Below are 23,803 nucleotides of genomic sequence, written 5' to 3' on the forward strand. Positions count from 1 at the left end.
TACTCCTAGCCGCGGTCCCCTATCCCGGATCCGGGCATCCCCAAACCTCGGATGCCAAGGTCTTTCCGCCACCGCTGCCCTACCCCCCTCCGCGCAGATGTCTCTCATCCTCCGAGACTCCTATGTTCCCCTCTCCCCCATCCGCATCCAGGGAGGCTCAGGCTACAGCCCTTCCTCTCAGACCCCCTAACTTTGTAGTCCCCTTCGCCCCCCGCAGCGTCGGAGGAACCCCAGTGCCGGTCCCGGTGAGTGTCCCGCGCCGGGAACAAATGCTGCAGCCGGCAGCCCCGGCACCCAGAGGCGGGAGGAGTCGGGCACAAACGTTCATTGATACAAATGAGTAAATAAACACGCTGGGAGAGCGCGGCCACCTTCTCTGAACGGCCGCAGAGGCCCCGGCGCGCGTGCCTGTGCGAGGTGTGCGTGTGGCCCGGGGCCGCACCTGTGTGTGCGCGCGCGTGTCCTCGGGTCGCCCCGACATCTGTGGAGCTGGGTGGTGTGTCTGCGGGTCTATGTGTTCTTTCTGGAGCTATACGTGTGTCTGTGCATCCGTGCATCCGTCTGTCATCTGGCCTCTCCTCCTGCGTGTCTGTGATACATGGAGCTCCGCGTGCCAAGCCCGGCATCATCTAGCTAGTGCCTGGCTCGCCCTCTCCCGTAGGTCCTCTTTTCCCCCAGCCCCCTGGTGTCTGTCGTTCACTCTCCCGCACTCCCAGAGCAGAAGACTGGATATCCCACCTTCAGTTTAGGGTGGTGTGTGTGTGTAAACGAAACTCGACTCCCCTTTTAACACCTCCCCTGCACCCAGTACGTGTTCTATTTTAGAGTTCACTAGAAGAGAATGTGTGTGAGCGTCTAAGGTGCGAGCATATGTGCTGTCCCTCCCTGTATGAGCGCTTGGGAGGTTGAAGTGACGGCGGAGATTTGAAAGCTGGTCGCTCGCTGCTAGAGCTCTATCATCGCGACTCTCACTCTCTGCCTTGGAACCCCACCTGGTGGACAATTGGAGTACTACAGATTCACGGGGAAGCAATTCCTGGGCCTCCCGCCCTCAATGTCCCTTCCAAGTGGGAGATCAGCCCTAAAAGGGCCGGTCTGCCAGCTCCCAGAGGGCTCCTCTCCATCCCACCCCTCCCCCACCCAGTGCCCTCAGATTTCCATTCCAGGCCCAGGTATTCACAAAGTCCCTGTCAGTACTACTGTGGCCCCAGAAATACAAAGCTGGGGCACACCCTCACAACGGGGAGGTCTCACAGGACAGTCCACTGGACTGGGCACCAGGGAGTGGCGAGACCAGCGCCACCTCCCTCTCGGTGTTGGGTTGAAGCTGGGTGAGAATGGGGCGGGGGTGCAATTGTTGAGGTCCCACTATTTTGAAGAGCCCTAAGACTCTAGCCCAACCCCCAGACACAGCACTGGTCCCAAGGTGGGGAAATGGCCAAGATGACCTTGGGGAACCCACCCATGGAGACCTCCATCTCTGAAAGGATAGATATACACACACACACACACACACACACTCATCTGTGAAATGATGGACACGCGGCCTTACTGAGCTACAGACAGATCCACAAATAGTGAGCACACACACATATGTAGGAATGCATGTGCACTCAGAGAATCATCATTAACAAATTCACACAACACCCACCTCCCAGCCACCGGCCTCAAAAGTCTACAAGGGCGTCTGCTCCGTGGGGATCACAGCCCCGGAAGGCATTGCTTTCCCCTTCCCTGCCCATACTCTGGGAGGTGACTTTTGTGCACTTTCCTCCTCTCCTCCTGTTCTGCCACAGAGTGGGAGTTGGGAGGGGGCATGGGGAAGTCATTCTGAGTCCTTTTTGCTCAGCCACCAAGTGGGGTCCTGGAGAATGTCCACAGGGACAGCCCGGCCCCACAACAATAGTTGCTGAATTTCCTAATTGGAACCATCTCTTTGCTCAAATTCCCAAAAGCACTTAGGACAAAAGAGAAGAAAAGTCGTGGTGGTATAATTTTCTAAGATGTGCCAGAGATGCTGGGAAAAGTAGGAACACTGGGTCTGTAGGGCAGGCTGGCCAGGCAGGGCCAGGACAGAGAAGGGTCAGCAGCCATCTTCACCAGTCGGATTCCATCCCAAGACATTCCTTCATCCACCTCACATGGACTTCTGACCCTGGCCCTGGACCTCAGTCTGACCCGTCACCCCGACCTAAAACAACCCCCCGCGCCTAATTTCCAGATCGACCCTTAATCCTGGTCACAGATCGACCCTGCTCCTGGCCCCAGACTGAACCCCAGTCCTTTCGAACGTCACCCAACCCCTCCTTTGACCAAAGGAATGTGGCTGGCCCCTGGCAGACTGCCCCAAAGGTGGGTCACAGCTCAACCTGTGAGGCTCAGGGAGCGGGAATGGACTGTGGGACAGAATATTTTTCTCATTCTGGCCTAAGAATGATCTACCCCCTTCCACCCCCATCAGCATCCATCTCCCTACAGACTGGCAGCATCTAGTATCTCAAGGAATCCTGTGGACTCTCCCCTGACACCCCCCCCCATCACAAGCCCTTCTACAATCCTTCCCCCTGGGGCCCAGGCCACACCCAGCTTCCAGCTACTGCTTGTAGTGCTCTGAGGCTTTGGCTCACAACTCGTGTTTCATACCCCTGTGGGCCTTCAGGCACCTCGAAATCAGTCAGGACAGACAGGGGATCTGTCCTGAGGATGCTGGTTCAAATGGAGTTCTGGATGCACTTGGCAATGCTTGGCAGAAGGGGCGGGGAGAATATGGAGGTCAGGCTGCAGACACTCAGAATATGCACACGAAGGGCAGGGCACAGCCTCTGGACCCTCTCTCTGGGCTCAGAAAACACCCATCCCCAGAGGCAAATCGGCCTTCATGCCTGTTCCTTATCAAGGCACAGAGCTCCCAGGAGTGTCCCAGAATTTCTATGCCCAAAGGAAAGGAGGCATTGCACCTTTCAAATCCCTTCTATGCTCATGGTATGTAGAGCCCACAGTTCTCTTTGGCTGCGCTGTTTGGGTTTCATCTCCATACAGCCTCATGAGATAATACTTTTTTTAGGTATTAGTTATACATATTACTTTTTGTACTAATGAGAAAACTGAGGCCCAGAGGACCCTCCCTCCATGCCTACTGTACTGTCCTACTCTCTCTTCCCCCAAGCGAGCACGCAGCCCCATGAGACCTGAGATCCTATCCCACAAGGCAGCTGTCCCTTTGTTTAACGTCCATTCTGACCGTGAAAACTGACAACAGAGTCGTCAGTTTTATATTCTTGTTTGCATAGTTTTGGCCTGGATTTTTTAAAACTTACACTTATTTACTTTCTTTTCCCTAAAACTGCCACAGCTTCTTCCAACCAGAGCCAAAGGGGAACGGTGACCAGAGAACAGAGACCAGGAGGCGTTGGGCAGGACACAGAGCTGGTTTTTAGGGGTCTATACTGTATGTAAGGTTTTCCAGTTCTCTCCCCTGGACCTGGGTAGTCTAGCGGAGGCATAGAGCTCAGAATTTGACCTCAGGAAGTCCTGTCTGCTCTTTGCCCCACTCTCTCTTGCTGGCAGGCAGAAGTTCTGAGAAATCAGCTCTCCACTCCCTCTCGACCCTCCCCAGGCCTCAGGCTGGTCCTCATTTCATTCTAAGACCTCTCAGTGGCAAGGCCCCTTTCCTGAAAATCCCCAAGTCCAGCAGGGAAGCAACCTTCTGTTTCCTTCCTAGGAGCTGTGTAGGAGAGGTCCCACCCCGGGACTCCCACTCTTGCACAGATTCGTCCCTCCACCCTTCTCTGCAATCGTAGGAGAAACTGCTACTCCCATGTGTGCCCCTTTGGCCCTGGATCCAAACTGATAACCCCAGATATTCATCCCAAAGGCCTGCTTGTCTACCTTTTCCCGCTCTACGCCCTCCTTCCAGAACAGGCATGCCAAGGCCGGCAGTGCCCCTCTGGAGGAGCCCCATCCTCAAGGGCAGTTTAGAGGACGCTCCCTGACTGTGCCCTGGATATTCTGGAGGTGGGGGGAGCCTTCCTTGTCCCCAGCTGCTTAGGGCTGGGGAGTCATACCCGCTCTGCTTGAAAATCACAACGGCGACATGATCGCTGCCTTTCTAGAACCCCAGGAGCTAGATCTTCCTCCATACCCCTTCCTTGCCTTTTCAGACGCCCTGAGGCTATTGTTCAGAACATTTACAGACGCTTTGAAACTGTCACCTGCCAGACTCCCACCCAGCCCACCCATCTCTTGGAGGGTGCTGTCCTGCCATTTGTGATGCTGTGGACCGGAGCTGATTTCCCGATTCCGGTTATTTATTTCTCTTCTTCTTTGTCCCTTAGTGTGATTGCTCCTGCCCCACCCCCCAGGTATCCTGTCATCATTGGCTGTCTAGATTTTTTATTTTTTACTTTAGTTCTGGTCTATAGACAAAGACCCTTCTCCAAGTGTCAGAAGCCAGCACAGCCCGGCTCCTTACTCCCGACCTCCCCGAGACCCCCAGCGAGGAGAGAGCCCCTCACCCACTCTTGCCGCCCTGGGAAGGTGGCGGGGGCCAGGGGAGGCCCTTGGGAAAGAAGTTTGCTGCTCTCTCCTTTGCCCAGATAAGGAATGAACCTCACCCCAAACCTCATCTCGGAGACCTCAGCTTCAGAGATTTGCCCTGGAAGGAATCTTACAAAGAAATAGACATCCCCCCATTGTCCCCTGTCGAAGCCCCCGTACCCCGTCCTTCCCCTTCCACCCCACACCCAACCCAGATGAAAGCAACCCAAAAAGGGACTTGCCGATGGTCTAGGTAGGAGGAACGCAGCTGACAGCTGTGTCCAAATCTGGAAGAGTAGCCTGCCTCGTGGCGATGGGGCACCGGCAGTGCCCCAAGCTGGCTGTGGCTGCCAGGGACACTGCCGCAGCGATGGCGTTCCCTCTGGCCCGGGCAGCCAAGAGCCCTTTATAGCCTGAAACCTGCCCTGGCACCGCCCACTGGGCGGCTGCAACCAGGCCTGCAACTGGGGGAGTCGCTGGGAGCTGGGAGGGCATCTGCCCCGGGGACCCCAGGCCCAGGCCCCCACGCGCCAGACTCTGGGATTCCACCTCCTCCCATCCCGGGCAACTCTATGTCCTGGTATGTGCACGAGACTCTGTGTGTGTGTGTGTGTGTGTGTGTGTGTGTGTGTGCGTGCGCGTGCGCTCGTGCTTAAACGTCCATTCAAAGACCTCAGATCTCTTTCCCTCAGCCTCTTTCTCTGGCGGTAACAGTTTTTGAAAGGATGGGGAGAGAGCAGTGTGTTTCTGCTCAGTTTATCAAATTACACTCAGTGACAAAGACTGAAGTGCATTTTCTTGAAGGCTTGACAATTGGGACCCAGGAAGAGAAAAGAAAGCATGACAGAGAACCCAGAGCTTTTGTGGAAGGTAGAACACCGCTATGAAAGGCAGGGGATGTGGTTCGGTGGCTCTGAGTGAATTTGCCTTCATGTGGTTTGGGGTGAAAAACTGCTGCCCCCACCCTCAACCCAAGCGGCAAAAATCCCACGGATCCCAGAAATTGCAAGATGGTTGATTTTTAAAAGGAACACTGTTCATTTGCACATGGGCTGAGTTAGAGAAGCTGGAGCACAGCTTCCTCCCTCCCGGGCTCTCCTCCCAGCCCTCGGGCCAAGGAAACCCTCTCAAGGGGTGGGGGGGGGCACTCACAGAGGTGCAGTGTCCTCTGAGACCCCTTCCCACACCCCCCTGACTCAGCCTGTGCAGCCGGCTTCTCTTTAGGGGTCTGATGAGGAGAGAGATGGATGGACAGGGAGGCTTTTCCTTGCAAACTGTTGTCTTGCCCCTGAGCTCTGAGGACTGCTAGACAGGGAGGCACTGTGGGGCTGTCTGGGGCCTGAGGCAGAGCACGCAGGGGCATCGGACTGCTCAGTTCCCATTCTTGGGAGGCAGAGGGAAGGGTAGCAACTCAAGTCACCAGCCGCAGGGCCAGAAGAACTGAGAGGGAAGTATGTCCTCATCCAGAGATTGGAGCCGCGGTCTGAAACCAGCCCACCCCCTACACTGCCTTCCCACTCCCAGATGGCTTTTGTTCAGAGGTCAGCCTGCAGGCAGGCCAGCAGACTGACCAGCAGCCTTTTCTGCAGAACTCAGAGAGAGAGCTAACCTGAGCAGCCTGCTGACGGAGCTCCCCGCCGCCCCCAGAGCACACCCCCCAGCATGAGCCATGGCTCCTGCTAATGCTCTCCCAGGAGGAGGAGGAGAGGCAGAGCGGGACGCTATGTGGTTGACCTCCAAAACACCCCCTACCTCTCTTCTCACACTTAAACCAGCTCCTTACTCCCGACCTCCCTGAGACCCCCAGCGAGGAGAGAGCCCCTCACCCACTCTTGCCGCCCTGGGAAGGTGGCGGGGGCCAGGGGAGGCCCTTGGGAAAGAACATGGGTGGGGGAGGTCCTGGATGCTGCCACTTCTCTTAGTCTCTTAGTTTCCTCCCCACCTACTGATATGGTGAGCAAAAATAAGAGATGCCCCTTGTCTGACTGTTCTGATGGCCGAGGCTATCTAGCCCACACCTGTGGTCCCTCCAGGCTCTCATCTGGTTCCCATGCTTGGGCCTGATCCCTCTGGGGGTACCAGGATGTTCTTGGGAGGACTTTGGCCCTCTAACCCACTCTGTCCATCAGCATCCCCACTAAAACTCAATGCTTCCTCTTCCAATCAAGCTTCAGTACCAGGCCCCATTCTCACCTCCTGCAGCTAGATGGCCATCCAGAAATGCCTAATGCAGGGAAACTCTGGACTGCCTCTGCCTTTCTTAGTTTTCCCTCCACTGGTTTCATTGCTTCCTCATGGTCCTGCTTTCCAAATCCACACATTCTTGGTACTGGCCAATAGGTGGAGGGGCTTGGTAGATATTAACAAGGGTTCTGGAGCATTAGACCTTGGCCCCAAATCTGTCCTGCCTCTTAGTAGCCCATCACCATACTTTACCTATGCGAGCCTCAGGGCTTCTCCAGGGTGGTGGGTGAGTTAGAAGGGAAGAGAGCTGGGACAGGGAGAAGTATCAGGAGACTGGGGACAACTCAGGTAGTAGTCACTGTTATAACAATAGTGATAACAATAACACACCAATTATAGCCAACGGCCTTTCCTACCTGTCCAGCCCTTCTTTAAGTGGGTCACATGTATTATTTCATTTAATCCCCACAGTGACCCCAGAAAGTGGAGACTATTACCCCTATTTACAGAGGAAGAATCTGAGTTACCAAGTAGTTCAAAAACTTGCCCAAGGGAACCCTGCTGTATTTGAGGGGTTAGGTATAATTGCCTTGGAACTTCAAACCCAGGAAATCTGGATTAGTCTGAGCTGTTAGCCAGGATACTAAGGACTAAGCCAACTGGTAGTAGGAAAGATAGAGAAATGTGGAATGATTTTAGAAATATTTAGAGGTCCAATCACAAAGGGGACAGGATGAGGAAGCGGGGGTAGGATTTCAGGTGCACAGTCGTCTTATCTACTAAGCCAAGGAACTCAGAAGAAGGGTGAGGCATGAAGGCCAAGATGAGTTTGATTTTGCCCCAGGATGTTCCAGGTGATTAAGGGATATTCAAATGGAGCCGTCTGGTGGGCTGTCGGCTTTGGAAGTCTGGAGCAAAAAAGAGAGATCTGGACTAGAAAGAGATGTGTACATGCTAGTGGACGATGTGGAAATAGAGAAGCCTGCAGAGAGAAGCAGGGCTAGGAGAGAGTCCCAAGAAGCTTCAGGTCCAAGAAGAGGGAAAGGAGTCAGGAGAGAGGAGCCTCTTTCCTTTGCTCATCACACACGTCCTACTTAATTTCACTTGACCCTGATTACTCTGTTTGTTTGCTTCCCTTCAGCACTTAAAATCTCAGGGTTTTCAAGATCTCTGCTTAGCCATTTCAGCCCACTCAACATGGGGGCACACACACACACACACACACACACGCACAAATGCTCACAGGCCTGTGCATACACATAGAGCTTCCAGACCTACTGACTCCCATCAGTGGGATTCTTTCTCCAGCTGCCTTTTTAGGAGTTCGTTTGGTATCTTGAAATTGTGTATAAAACCATCTACTTCACTGAGGTACTTCACCCCATTACATAGTGACCTGAACATTTTAGGGGTTTCTCCTTAGCGGGTAGGGTCTCATCTGCCTCCAGGTGGGGAGACTCTGTCCAGCTCGCCCGTCTTGCCCCAGGGAGAGGTGCCCATGGCACTATGTTCTCCCCCAGTCCCTGGCTTCCTGGAGAACACAAGCGGACTCTATGCCTTCTGCCATGTGCTGGGGAAGGAGACAGGAAGGGGACTCTGAAGGATCAGGGATGAGGAGGACCCAGTGAGCTCAGAAGAAGGATGTCACCTCCAGGTCCTTTTCACACAAAAGCCCCCTGTGGGAGTGTGGGATGGGAAAGTATGGGAAGAGAAGCAGACACAGGGTGTGCAGTCACTCCCCATGCTCTCTTCCCACCTCTTGCAGGGCAGCCCATGTGCCAGAGGAGAAAGCAGGGGTGCACACTTGGGGAAGGCCGGGGGAAGGCAGGAGAGAAAGGCGGGCGGCCGGTGAGGGAAGAGGAAGAGGGCAGGGAGCTAGTTATTAAAGCACCAGCTCAGGCAGCGCTGGGCAAGGCCTGCCTTCCAAGAGGGGACAAGGCATTGTCGGGGGCAAGTGGTGACCGTGGGGAGGAGACCAGATACCATGGCTGTCACACAGGGCCCGCACCGGCACAGCATGGCGCCTGACGCTTCCTCTCCTGGGTGCGCACGCACATTCTGTTCCCACAGAGGCTCCTACTGCGCTAGTGCTGCTCAAGGACAGTCATGCGCTGTTCTCTCACACGACACACGCCCACCCTGCTCCCCATTCTCCACAAGCTGGGTGCGACGCTGAACTCCACGACCTTGCTGCCTTGGCCTGGCAGGAGGGAAACCGGGCCCACCATCCTCTCTGTACCTTAGTACCCAGCTGAGCCATGAGAGCCACACTCCCATGAAAAGGATCCCTCATGGCCTTCTGCGTAGGCCCTGGATATAGGCTTCTGGCTTGGCTAAACAGATGAGCTCCCTTCCCCCGGGACCCAGCTCAGCTGGGGCCATGGTCGGTTTTGGGGGGGAAGCAAGATTCACTGCTGTAGGGATGGGGCAGCCCTGAGCTCACAGTCCCCATGGCTGATCCTTCAGGGCCCACTGTTACAAGAATGTCCTAGGCCTGGGACCCATTGGTTCCTCTCAGGCTCCCCAAGGCAGGTGCAGCCTGGGGGACGGAGCAACAGTGGAGAGAGGGGACACCCTGTCCACAGTGAGAGAGCAGTCTGGAAAGGAGACATTTGAGCTAGGGACCCCTCTCCGCCCACCACATGACCAGCCAGCTAGACTCAGGCCAAGCGGGGGTGGAATGAGCACAAGCAGGGCTCAGTCCTGCCATCCACAGTTGTAGGGTCTTGGCCCAAGTCACTTTTCTCTGAGGCTCAATTTTCTCTTAAAAATGAGAAGAGTAAATTGGAAGGGGAGGTGAATCATGAGAGACTATGGACTCTGAAAAACAGTCTGAGGGGTTTGAAGTGGCGGGGGGGGGGTGGGAGGTTGGGGTACCAGGTGGTGGGTATTATAGAGGACACGGCTTGCATGGAGCACTGGGTGTGGTGAAAAAATAATGAATACTGTTATGCTGAAAATAAATAAATTGGGAAAAAAAATGAGGAGAGTAAGTTCTTGCCTTTTTGCGCAGTTGGCAGTTGCGAGGCTTAAAAAAAAAAAAAAAAGGTGCTCTGTGTAAACTGTTTATGTCGTGGCCGACTCACAGCGAGGGCAGATTCGAGGAGAAGCTGAGGAAACTGAAGCTCTGGGATCTCTCCCTTGTCCAGGCTTCTTCTGAAAACCCGGAAGTGGCCCTAGCAATTCATATTTTCACATAATTTTCCTCACAGATCATACAGACTTCAGTTTTCCTAAGCCCTGGGAACTGAATGGCAGTTTTGTCCCTTCTTATTCCCTCTCATTCTCCATCCTCTCCAGATATATTCCAGGTGCAGAAGGAGAACTCCCCAGGCTGGCCACCAGAGCTGACAAGAGCCCTAGGCCGGGTCTCATGAAGATGGAAGGTCTAGGTGAAATCACCGCTCCCGAGCAGCTTTCCCCAGGACCCAGCCCCTTGCTGAGTGGGGCTCGGGCCTGCTCCTCCCCATCCTCCACTCCCAACAGCCGGCCCAACCCAGGGATCCGGTTAAATGGATTCCCTTGGTTCTCAGAAGTCATGGCTGACTCTGTGCATCGTGTCCCAGTCTGGCTGGAGCTTCGCTCCAAAAATTATGAACTCCTGGAGAAGCTAGTTGTAGGGCCGTGTGTGCTAGGCAACCCAGGGGCTTGGGAATGGGCCTTTAGGAGAACAAAAGCAAGTTGGCTGGCTTCTCCATTAGCACCCGTTTCCCTAAGGAGCCTTGAAGGGAGTGGGGACACAGGGCTTCTTCCTCAGTGTCTGGGAGATGGATGGGGCTGATTTTTTTTTCCACGATTCCTCCCCATAAATCTGATTTGGCCCCTCATCCGTCTAGGCCAGTCTCCATGGAGGTGTGTGGTGGTGATGAATGGGCTGCTTGACTAATGTGACTGGAGTGGCAGGGACTTGGGGGGGGCCCTGCTCTGATGGATGGTCCTCATGAGGACATATTACATTAGACACCCATAATGCAATCAGCAGGGACATTACGATCCCAATTTGTTGCTCCTCCTCACCAGGGTGGGGCAGTGGAGCCGGAAGATTGAGGAGGATGTCAGGACTTGGGAGACACCTGGGGGGATGTCAGGAGGGGGCAAGATTTCCCTGTGGGGGGCTATGGCTAGGGGAATAATATGAAGCCCAAGAAAGTACCTTCTGGAAAGGGAAGAGAGAGGGAGGGAGGCCCAGAGAGAAGGTGTGACCTGTTCAAGGTCATTTCTGGAGCCAGAGGAAAGAGCTGGAATCAGCACTTGAACCCCTGTTTTCCGTGCCAGGATGAGCAGGATAGAGGAGGGGGTGGGACTAGGAGAGAGAGATACACCACTGGCCTCGATGTGTCTGGAAGCATACCCACTCCTCCGAAGGGGTCCCCAAATGAGCGACACCCAGGATGCCTCCGTTAAGAAACGGGGTGGTCCACTGCGGGCTCCCACACGGGCCCTAGACGGTCCCCACTCGACCACCATCTGCCCACATTACTTGTGATCCGTGTCTTTCTCTGTAATTATAAGTAGTCGCCCAAACACTACACTGTCTCTGGTCTTGCCATGTCCTCCAGGTCACCAGAAGAAAACCTTTAAAACAAACGTTCCTCCTGGCTTGTCAGCTGTCAGCAGCTCCCAGTCCCCCTCAGGATGGTGCCAGGCTAGCTCTCTGACCCCAGCCTTTCTCCTAGCCTCAGACTTAGGGCTCCCCTCCACTCTGCCAGCCTCTTCTGTGCTGAGAGCAGACCCCCAACTTTCCTGCTCCTGGATCCTTTTTTGGGTCTCTGGGATAGAAAACAGGGCCATGTGCCCTTTAGTTCTGGGGATGTTGTGAGTCCTGGCTTCATTCCTACTGCCTGTGTCCCAGCCCTCCCCTGGGTCCCCCTCTTCACCCCCAGACTCACACTCCACTGCGTTGTTCCCCGCCCTTGGTGAAGTACGCGCGTATCTTGGAAAACCATGCTATCTTATGTATGCAGGTATTCTTAGCTATGAGTGATCTTGTACTACAGATCTCATTTTGGATTTCTAAAGAGTTTAATGCTATATTTGAGATCCATTTATGTGGCTTTATGTGTGTCTATTTTGTTACTTCTGACTGTGACAAAGTATGTATAAAACTCAGTAAACACGCATTTTACCCTAGTGACAGACACCTAGATTGCTTCCAGCTCCTTATTCCTACAAACGCTGCTCACTGGATGCCATTTTCCCCGGGTGGCTGACCAAGAATGAGACTATGAGGTCCTCAAAGATGTGGCTACTTGGTCTGAGCTCTGCTGCGGGGCTGGGACTCCGGAGAGGTTGCACGAGGCCACACTCACACAGAGGCCCCGGCTGCCCTCGTTCATGGGCAGCACTTCCCTCCTCCACTCTACAGTCCTGTCAGTCAGAGAGATGTGAGGCCACCTGAGCCTTAACATATTCCAGTAGCCACTACTCTGAAGAGGCTGGCTTCCTTTTTTATATTCCCTTTAATGGCGTCCTGCTTTAAATATTCTTTCATTGACCGGTAACTACTTATCTTTTAAAACCCATTCCAATGCCATATTCTTCGTGGTGTCTAGTTTCTCTCCCTTTCGTCAGAGCTCCAGAGCATTCTGTACATTCCATCTTAGCATCGATTGTATCCTTGTGATTTTTTCCTCTCTTTCTTATTAAGGCAGATGCTGTCCCCGCCTCTCGGAGCTGAGGGGGAGGAGGAGGGAGGAGGAGCGAGGGAATGTGGTGGGTGATATTGGTGTGAACTGGAAAAGCGGGAGTTTTATCTTATGTACCTTTCTCTTGATGGATTGAGATGACATCGAGTCCAGAAGCTGTGTGTTTTCTTCCTCTTCAGAGTCCCTGTGTCTATGTTCTCAGTCAGTAGTTTTCTGGATGAATCCTCTTCACATATTCCAGGACCTAGCTCAGTTCCATCTCAAGCAACTTTATTCTGGCCATTTCGAAATGTTTCTTCCCTTCTGCCCAGAACCAAGCCAATATCTCTCTTAGCCTGAAAAGACTTTCCCTCAATGCCAATGAACTCTAGGTTGACAACTCCTAAAGGATGTGATTAAAGGGCATGACTGTTAGGATCAAAAGAACTCAAGCCTTCCTGGGCCTCTGCTTCCGGATCTGTAGATTGGAGATAGGGTAGTTGTGAGGTTGTATATACCATTTGATGGCACTCTGTGCCCAATCTCTTTCCTTCATCAAACTTCTAAAAGATAATCTTCTCCAAGTGTCTAAAAACAGAATTCCTCACCTTCTCACAAACCAACACTCCCCTGGTACCTGGCAACCCCATTTCTGGTGACTTTGTCATTTTCCCCAGCAAACCAAGTGAGTGTTAGCTTTCATCTCCCACCTCCAAAGCTGCCTAGTTAACCAAAGGTCAACTGGTTTACCATTTTGATTCTTGAGTCCACCCCTCATCTCTATCCCCATTTCCACTGTCCTCAGAGGAGAGGAATCTTCAGGTTGGGTAAGAGTTTGTTTAGAGACAATCTGTACAGTTAAGTGTGCTGCTATAACCCTATTTGTCCAGGTTACTTCCCACCCTGTTTCTCACTCACCTACACTCACCTGATGGCTTATAGGAGTCACAGACAACAATGACCAGCACTCCAGGTGCCTCCCCCTGCCCCAGACGAAGATAATTTTACAAGTTATGTCAAGGAACAGATAGCCCTTAATATATCACTGCAGAGAATAAAGATAAAATTTCTCCAAAAACTACTTTCTGCATACCAAAACAACACAAGAACAGTGTTAGTCCAGACAGGTCTTCGTTAGGAATACTTGTAAAAAAAATCCTAATCAAATGCTACCAAATAAAATTCAATTCATCAAAATAATAAGACATCATAATCAAATGGGGTTGAACTCACAAATGAGCCAAAAGATGTCTCAACATTAGGAGTTGCTCTATTAATAGGTGAAGGAAGAAGACTGACCACTTCAGTCTGTGCTGGAAAATATACATTTAATAGAATTTAAGATGAATTTCTTATAGAAAGCTTGCAATAAAAGCTAGGAATAGTACAAAACTTTAACCTTAGAAATCACAACTTTAAATTAAAACAAGGGATGAACTCTAACCATGACCTCTATTATTCAACAATGTGTGGTTGTCTTAATTTTTTAAAAAAGTCAGAAATGCAAGGAAAAATCAAAAGTATGAATATAAACAAAACAGATGAACAAAGAAAGGAAAAAGAGACAAAAGAGCAGACAATACTGGTAGTTGACAGAGGGAACTACCCTCTGTGGGAAGGGGGAGGGGTGGGCAACATAGATAAAGGGGGTTGAGGGTACACTTACAGTGATGAGCACTGATAATGTATAGAATCATTGATTCACTGTATTGCACACCTGAAGCTAATATAACACTGCATGTTAATTATATTTGAATAAAAAAATAAGCCAACAGTAGTATGAATATAAATAAAAGAGACAGCTCTTGAACAATTTTCTGATTTCTTTCATGATTATTGAACTTTTGGGGTTTTCTCTCCTTTTCTGGGTCAGTTTTGGCAGTATGTATTTTTCTGGAAGCATCAGCCATCCTTAGGTTTTTTGATTTATTTCACAAAACTTACTTATATTTCAGTTATTTTTGGAAACTAAATGTTTCCTCAAGTCTGTGGTTATTTCCATTTTCTGATTCCCAATTTTGTCTAGGAATTGGGAAGGAATTTGTACTTTTTTACATTGTTTTTCCTTGATGAGGTTTGCTTAGTAATATGTCTGTTTCATTCCCCCACCAATATATAGCTCTTTGATTGAGAAAGGAATAGAGCATTGTCATTATTACAGCTATTAGGACTGTCTACAATACAATCTCCCAGGGAATCAACTAAAAAACCTATTAGGTCTAATAAAAGTGTGTAGTAACTTGTTCAGATACATGAAAAACATATAATCAACAGCTTTCTTATATGTTAGCATGAATAAATTTAAAAATATAATTTAAAATGCATAATGAATAATCTGAATACTCATGTGAATTTATGTGAATAATGTGAATTCATGAATAATGCAAGACTTATGGGAAGAAACCATAAAACTTTATGAAAGACATAAAAGAAGGCCTAAATAGAGACTTACCACGTTGGGATGTCAGTTTCTCCAAAATTGGATAAATTCAATGTAATCACAATCAAAATCCCTATGGGATTTTATAAATGAAATTTCACAAATTAGTTCTAAAGCTCATCTGTAAGAATTGACATACAAGAATAGCCAATAAATTTCTGAAAATGATCAATGATGGGAGACTCCATACTAGATATCAGAATATATTTTATGGTATCAAAAACTAAAGTAGTGTCCTATTGGCTCTGAAATAGACAGACAAGTAGGATGAGTCTAGAAATAGACTCATGTATTGCAAATCAGTAAGGAGAGGATTGGCTAATAATAGGCATTTAGGACCTTCAGATAGCCATTTGAGAGAAAAAAAAGTTTAGAGCTTCAACTTATATAACCCCAAAGTAAAATCCAGATAGATTGAATATCAAAATGTAAAGCAAAAATATTTTTATAATCTGGAGGTTTATGATGGCTGGGAAAGCTTTTATTTTTTTAAAAAAAATTTTATTTTTTATAAACATATATTTTTATCCCCAGGGGTACAGGTCTGTGAATTGCCAGGTTTACACACTTCACAGCACTCACCAAAGCACATACCCTCCCCAATGTCCATAACCTCACCCCCCTTCTCCCAACCCCCCTCCCCCCAGCAACCCTCAGTTTGTTTTGTGAGATTAAGAGTCACTTATGGTTTGTCTCCCTCCCAATCCCATCTTGTTTCATTTATTCTTCTCCTACCCACTTAAGCCCCCATGTTGCATCACCACTTCCTCATATCAGGGAGATCATATGATAGTTGTCTTTCTCTGCTTGACTTATTTCACTGAGCATGATATGCTCTAGTTCCATCCACATTGTTGCAAATGGCAAGATTTCATTTCTTTTGATGGCTGCATAGTATTCCATTGTGTATATATACCACATCTTCCTTATCCATTCATCTGTTGTTGGACATCTAGGTTCTTTCCATAGTTTGGCTGTTGTGGACATTGCTGCTATAAACATTCGGGTGCACGTGCCCCTTCGGATCACTACATTTGTATCTTTAGGGTAAATACCCAGTAGTGCAATTGCTGGGTCATAGGGCAATTCTATTTTCAACATTTTGAGGAATCTCCATGCTGTTTTCCAGAGTGGTTGCATCAGCTTGCACTGGGAAAGCTTTTCTAACTGAGATACAGAACTTAGATGCTTAAAGGAAAAGACTGACAAACCACATTAAATTTCAAAATTCTGTAGTATCAAAGCTAGTAAAAACAACTAAAGATAGGTGAATGTGAAGTGAAATGTTAGCAATTCTGAAACTGTGCAGTGGGCTTGGATAAATAAGTAAATGCCTGGTTTGATACATTGTGGGAACCAGGTTCTCATTACTGGAGAGAAGGAAAGGTTAGAATTATCCCTGTGGTACTAGATTGGAGTTTGAAACATCTGTATCAATTCATTATATATATACCCCTCTCCCACACACAGATGTACAGATACAGAAACAAATACAGATATGCATGTATACATGCGTGTCTATATAATAAAATATCTAGTCCTATCTGTTGAGAGCCCCTAAACAACACCCCAGTAGCAATGAGCACACCAAGCACTCAGATCTTGGTTTCTAAATATCATTATACCATAAAAGGAGCTAAGACTCTGTGGAGAATTGGTTAATTCTACGACTGGAACAGGAAAAGTACAAGATAAGCCTGGAACATCTTATAGTTCACACATCTAGGCAATGTCAGAATAAATGAAAGGATGGAGGTTTTTCAAAGTAGACAGGAGCCAACCTGGAAGAGCTTCCCAATGGCCATACCTGAGCAAAGAAATAAATAACATGGTGTTGGGTTTAACCCGAAGTATAAAATAAATACACAAGTCCAAAGATAGACATATAGACTCGAGAGTGGAATAAAACCAAGAGATCAGAAATTGTCACTTGATTTCAATAAGGATGCCAAGACCACTCAATGGGGGAAAAATAATAGTCTTTTCAATGAACGATTCTGGAAAAATTAGACCTCTACACATAAGAGAATGAGTTAGGACCCCTAACTTATACCACATGCAAAAATCAAATTCAAGATGGATGAAAGACCTAAATGTAAGAACTTAAAGTATAAAACTCTTAGAAGGAAATAAAGGTATAACGCTTCACACCTTTGTATTCAGCAATAATTTCTTAGATCACAACAAAAGCACAAGCAACAACAACAAAAGGTAAATGGAGACTTAATCAAAATTTAGAAACTCGGGCCATGAAAAGGCCCTGTCAAAAAGTGAAAAGAGGGCGCCTGGGTGGCTCAGTAGGTTAAGCCGATGCCTTCAGCTCAGGTCATGATCTCAGGGTCCTGGGATCGAGTCCTGCATCGGGCTCTCTGCTCAGCAGGGAGCATGCTTCCCTTCCTCTCTCTCTGCCTGTCTCTCTGCCTACTTGTGATCTCTCTCTGTCAAATAAATAAATAAGATCTTAAAAAAAAAAAAGTGAAAAGATTCACAGAACGGGAGAAAATATTTGAAAATCATGTATCTTAATAGGGGTCTGGTATCCAGACTATGAAGAATTCTTTCAACTTAACAATAAAAAACCCAAATTTTTAAAAAGAGCAAAGGATCTGAATAGACATTTCTCCAAATATGATATGCAAAGGGCAGTAAGCACACAGAAAGAGTCTCAACATCTTTAGTCATTATGGATAGGCACATTAAGGGCTCCTGGGTGGCTCAGTCAGTTGAGTGTCCAAGTCTTGGTTTCAGCTCAGGTCACAATCTCAGGGTTGTGAGATCAAGCCCCCTGTCAGGCTCCATGCTCAGTGCCTCATCTTCTTGAGATTTTCTCCCTCTCACTTCTCCTCTGTCCCTCTCCCCACTCATGTGTGCTCTCTCTAAAGTAAATAAATAAAATCTTTAAAAAAAAATAATGCACATCAAAACTACAATGAGATACCACTTCACAGCCACTAGGATGACAATTTTAGAAAAACAAGCCCAAAGCCAGAAACTAGCAAGTGTTGGCAAGTCATGGTGAGCGTTCACACACTATTGGCAGGAATGTCAAATGATGCAGCCACTTTGGAGAATAGTCTGGAAGTTTCTCCAAGAGTTAAACACAGAGTCGCCATATGACCCAACAATCCCACTTCTAGGTATATATCTAAGAGAATTGAAAATACATTTTCCAAAAAACTTACCCACCAAAGTTCATGGCAGCATTATTCATATAATGCTGGACAAAGGTCCATAAAACCTGATTGGATAAACGAAGTGTAGTATAGCCATACAATGGAATATTATTCAGCCCCAAAAGGAATAAAGGACCAATACATGCTATACACAAGGAGAAACTTTGAAAACATTATGCTAAGTGGATGAAGCTAGATGCTGAAAGTCACATATTAGAGATTCCATTTATATGAAATGTCCAGAATAGGCAAATTAATAGGGACAGAAAATAGATTGGGGGGACAGGGGAAGAAGAGGATTGGGAGTAACTGCTCATAAGTACAGGATTTCTTTTGGGATGATGGAAATGTTCTGAGATTAAGGATGGTTGCATGATATTGTGAGTATAGAAAAATCCCTTGAATTGCATGCTCCGAATTTTATGTTGTGTGAGTTATGTTGCAATACAAAATTATAGAAAGAATAGCCCAAAATTTGTGCAAAAATATGTGCAAGAGTCCCTACTGAGATAAACAAATGATTTAAATGAATTTAAATAAATAAATTTAATTTTAATTTTTTATATAATTTTAAATAAGTTTGCTTAAGTTAGAGCCAAACCTTGGCAGAGCCAAAACTTTCTTATTGAAGAATTCCAAATCGTTCTTAGACACCCTTTCTAAAAGGTAAAGCTTAACCCCCACCCCTCTCTGTCATCTTAGTGACTTGCTTCTAAGAATTGAAATACGGAAAGGGATAGTCACTTTACAGTGGAGAAGCATGGCAGACATCGTCGTACCCCAGTGTTCAACGTTCACACCACTAGTAACGTCAGGTAACTTCCAACATAGAATGAGGACACTTCACCTCTGCGGTGTTCTTTCAAAAAACCCAGAACCCCTGTCTACTCAAGAGAAAAACAACAGATAAAAGCCAATTGAGGACCTTCTACAGAAACACCTAACCAGAATACCTCAAAACTGTTACAGTGATGAAAAAAATAAGGGAAGGAGGAGAAACTGTCACAGACCAAAGGAAACTAAGGAGCTATAGCAACTATACTCCCTGTGGTATCCTAGATTGAATCCTGGAATTGCAAAGCAGGTGAAATCCCATGGAAGTCTGGGTTTACTTCATACAAATGTACCAATGTTGGTTTTTAAAATTGCCACAAAGGTCCATGGTAATAGGACGTCCATAGTTAACAGGAGAGGTAGCTAGGTGAGGGGTAGATGAGAACTCTGAATTTCTTTGCAACTTCTCCATAAACTTAAAATTATTTCAAAATAAAAGGCTTATTTAAAAAATAAGTGCAAGACTAGAAGAAATATTTGTCCATGTATAACAAACAAACCATACATAGTTCACCTCACTTGGCTCAATGGGTCAAGGATACTGTGACAGACCTGATCTCTTGACGACATTCACATCCCCCTGGTTCCCGACTGACGGGACTCAGATGGGCTCACATAGTCGGGCAGATCTCTGGATCTCCTGCCCCTCTCCCAGCTCCACTTATCTTTCCATTGATACATGCAGTTAGTTCACTCAGTAAAATGCAATGAGCATATTTTAGGTGGCAGAAACTCTTCTAGACACTGACGATAAAGCTGTGCCCCAAATATTCTGTTCTCATGGAGCTTACAGGGACTGAACCATAGTTGGTCTAAACCAGACATAACTTCCTTCCCTTTGGCTGTGATTGGTGTTGGTGGTGGTCATGTGGTTCCATTCCCGCCAGTAAGATGTAAGAGGAGGTAATATAAAGAGATAATTTTTAATAGGAATTTAAATTTAATAATTTTGAGAATACTTTACATAATTTTAAGGAAGCAAATCTGTGAACCTGAAGAAAGATAGAAATCACGGTCTCCTAAGGAAGGACCAGATTTGGCCTGCACAGGCCTTTTTCCTCCTTCTCCTTTCCTTCTGCCTGGAAGGTGATGTGATGTGATGCCTGGAGGTGAGGCAGCCGTCCTGTGCCTAAGAAATGCTAAGTATGCTAAGCGTGACAGAACAGAAAGACAAGAAAATGTCTGGGTCTCTGCTGCTCAGCTGCTCTAGTCCTGTATCGCTTATGCTTAACCCTCCAGAATTCTTACGATCGAGAGCATTATGTAAAATACAAATCTATGTATTTGTAAAAACATTTCAACATTTGGCCGTATTCATTTCAGATTTTTGAAAAAAAAAAGTAATTAGACTTACAGATAAAGCAAAAAAAGCCTGTTGTGTATCCCGGGGGACCTCATTTCCCCCCTCATCCTGCAGAGACTGGCTGCTATACTGAGTTCGGGGTTTATCATTCTCATGCCTGTTTTCAAGCTTAAATTGTATTGCGCTGTTATTGTTCTTTAAGTTGCTTTTTTATTCAACAAATTTTAAAAGATTTTTTCATGTTGACACATGTCGTTCATTTCAACCGCTATTCAGTCTCTCTTAGATGAACAGATCACAATTGATCTATTTTCCCACTGGTGGACATTTAGGTGATTTCTAATCTTTCTTTCTTTTTTTTTTTTTTTTTTTTAAGATTTATTCATTTGACAGAGAGAGATCACAAGTAGGCAGAGAGGCAGGCAGAGAGAGAGGAAGGGAAGCAGGCTCCCAGCTGAGCAGAGAGCCCAATGTGGGGCTTGATCTCAGGACCCTGGGATCATGACCTGAGCCGAAGGCAGAGGCTTTAACCCACTGAGCCACCCAGGAGCCCCAATTTCTAATCTTTCATAATTACAAACAATACTAGAATGAACGATCTTAAACAAGTCTCCTTGTGGAGATATTTCTCTCAGAAATTGCGGAGTCTAAGCACATTCACATCTTCAACTTTACCGCACACAGGCCCACTGTTCCTTAGGCTCACTTGTGGGACCAAACGTATTTCAGAGGAAGAGCTGTTCGGACTCCAGAGAGGCAGAAAGGTGTGGGTGTCATAGGTCATATTCTAGCAGGGTGTGGGGAAAGTGTTCCATGATCAAATATATAACTTTTTCTGTGGTGACAACATTGAGTGGGATAAATAAAAACCATAAATAATCTCTTATCATGTCTGGTTTGCCACCAAATGTGTTAGGAAAGAATTTCCAGTTTCCGGGTTTGTTTGTTTGTTTTTGCTTTTTTTTTTTCTTTTTGGATTTTTGAATTGCAGATAAGGGGTTTGAATCTGCAGCACAAAACTTCTTTTAAAAGTTCTTTCATCCATCTTTCTACCACTGTTTCTCCATAGCCTCCTCAGCATCTGTTAATATAGGACTTGGCAAATCTGATAGATGTTCACATATTCCATCAGTAAAACAGAATGGAGAATGCAGAACACGGAAGGAGAGATCTCGCTTCCAATAGTAATGAAAATGTTAAAGATCCGTGGTTGTACTAGACAAGAAATGTGAAGAATCCAAATGCAGAGCATGTTAAAACTGCTAGAGAAATATGGCTGTGATGAATAAGTGGACAGATAATTTTCATCCATGCAGGTAGACTGTGTCATAAAGACGCTATCTATCCTCAAGTTATTCTGTACTATCAATGGGGTTCCAATCAAAATCACAACAGAACTTTTGAAACTTGAAAAAAATTTATAAAATTACCATGGAAGAATATCCATATATTCCGGAACAATCTGAAAGAGAAAAGCACGATGTAGGAAGGGATTAATAGGTAGTAAAACAGGTCCAAAAGATATGGCAGTTAGAGCAATTTGCTAGTGATTCAGGAACAGAATGATCATGGAGACACAAATAAATCCAGAAGTAGGCCCAAGGATAAATGGGAATTTAATATATGATAAACATGATATTTACAAATTAACCAGTGATGTTGTGGGACAACTGGTCAGCCACTTGGAGAAAAAAGCCATCTGGACCCCTGCCACATTCTTTACCTCCAAGTAAACTTCAAATCGATAAATGATTAACAAGTTAAACATGAACTATCAGAAGAAAACATGGGTCAATAGTTTTATTATAATTTTGAAGAGAGGACAGTCTGACATGAAGTCTAAACATCATAAAGGAGAAGACTGATAAACTGATGTTTCAAAAATGAAAAACCTTGGGGGGGTGGGAGGTTGGGGTACCAGGTGGTGGGTATTATAGAGGGCACAGCTTGCATGGAGCACTGGGTGTGGTGAAAAAATAATGAATACTGTTTTTCTGAAAATAAATAAATTGGGGGAAAAAAAATCAAAATTTAAAAAAAAAAAAAATGAAAAACCTTTTCTATGGCAAAAAAAAAAAAAAAAAAAAAGCCAGGGGGTGAATATTGTGTCTTATCTCTTCAATATTCCTTTCACCAGTTCCCCGGTGTGTAGCTGCCCTGTGGTTTGTTTGGGGGTGAGTAATAACACCTCTTTACCCCAGAGTCCCAGGGTGAGAACTGATCGTTTTAAACCACAGGAGTAATTCCACTGCCCTTGCCACAGTGTTGGTTCAAGTGACCCATGTCTCAGCAATAAACCCACGACACGGTCCTTGTCAAAAAGAAGGACACGTCATCCCGTTCAGGGCTCTGAATATTGGAGGCTATGGGTCAGCAGGTGCCTTACTCTTCGCAGAGGGCCTTTGGAAGAAGTTTCTGTACAGCGTAGTGTGGAGGTGTGAAAGCTGGAAGAATGATAGCCATATAGCTACCAGCAGGGACCTGAACTTTAGGACAGACTTGCTCCTAGAAAAGGCAGAGCAGACAGACAGAAAGAAAGAAGCGGGACCTTGACATTTTTTAGTCATTCAGTCAAGTCAGCCCTGAACTACCTTTGGAATTTCAGTCAGCAAATCTCCTCTGAGTTAGGTTGTTTGTTACTCGCAGAATCAGGAGTTCTAAATGATATGGACTGTGAACAAACCCAAAAGACAATGGGGAAAAAAATCTGCAAATGCAGATGACAAATAATTAAAATCCCTAAAATACAAACGGCTTGTTGACACAAGTCAACATGAAAAGGAAAACAACCCATTTTTTTAAAAAAAATGGCAGAATATATGGATAGCTGCTTTATATAAGAGGAAATAAAAATGACTAATTCAAATGGATGCTTAAGCCCACTATCAATTCATGTACAGAAAACAAATATTGATATTACATGGGGCTGAGGATAGATAGAGAAACAGACTATCATATCCTGTAGGAGACAGTGTAAATGGGTGATTTTCAGAAGAGTAATATACAATTTCTATTAACATTTATAATGCTTTCGATCTTTAACCAATCAATTCTACTCCTGAAACTTTATACTACAGAAATACCTACGCGAGAAGGCAGAGGTGTATACAAGTGTCTTGTAACATTGCTCACGGCGAAATACCAGGAACATCCCAAATATTGACTAGTTCAGAATTAAATAGACCCAGGGACACCCATGCCAGAGAAGTATTCATAGGCGTCATAGAGGAAGAAATCCTATCATATTGCCATGAAAGACATCCAAGATAAATTAAGTGGGAGAGAAACCTGTAATGTAGTATATTACAATCATATTTTTTGGTGAAAAAAGTATATACACATTCAAAGGAGCAGAAAGAACATCACCCTACTGTTAACAGTGGTTCCATGTGGGATTCTTTTAGATACCCACGTACGCATACACACGCCCGCGTGCACAAGCCTTCCCCAGCTCCACCACCGGGACTCACACCCTGCCTGTCCGGAATTAAACTGCTATTTTGGTTTCTCACCTGACTCAATCTGATTTCAACCTGTTCCTTACTCCATGGATTGCCAAGAGGCGGGGGATACATGGGTGTAGAGAATTTTAAAACCGTAGTAAAACTGACCACAAGTTAGTTTGCTTTTTATCCTCAATACGTCTCCTGAACAGTGTCAGCTGCAGGACATTCCTCTGGGCAGGGAGTGCTGCTCTCCTGGCCCCTTC

The sequence above is a fragment of the Neovison vison genome, chromosome 8 (genome assembly GCF_020171115.1).
Source record: "Neovison vison isolate M4711 chromosome 8, ASM_NN_V1, whole genome shotgun sequence".
NCBI classification, from domain to species: domain Eukaryota; kingdom Metazoa; phylum Chordata; class Mammalia; order Carnivora; family Mustelidae; genus Neogale; species Neogale vison.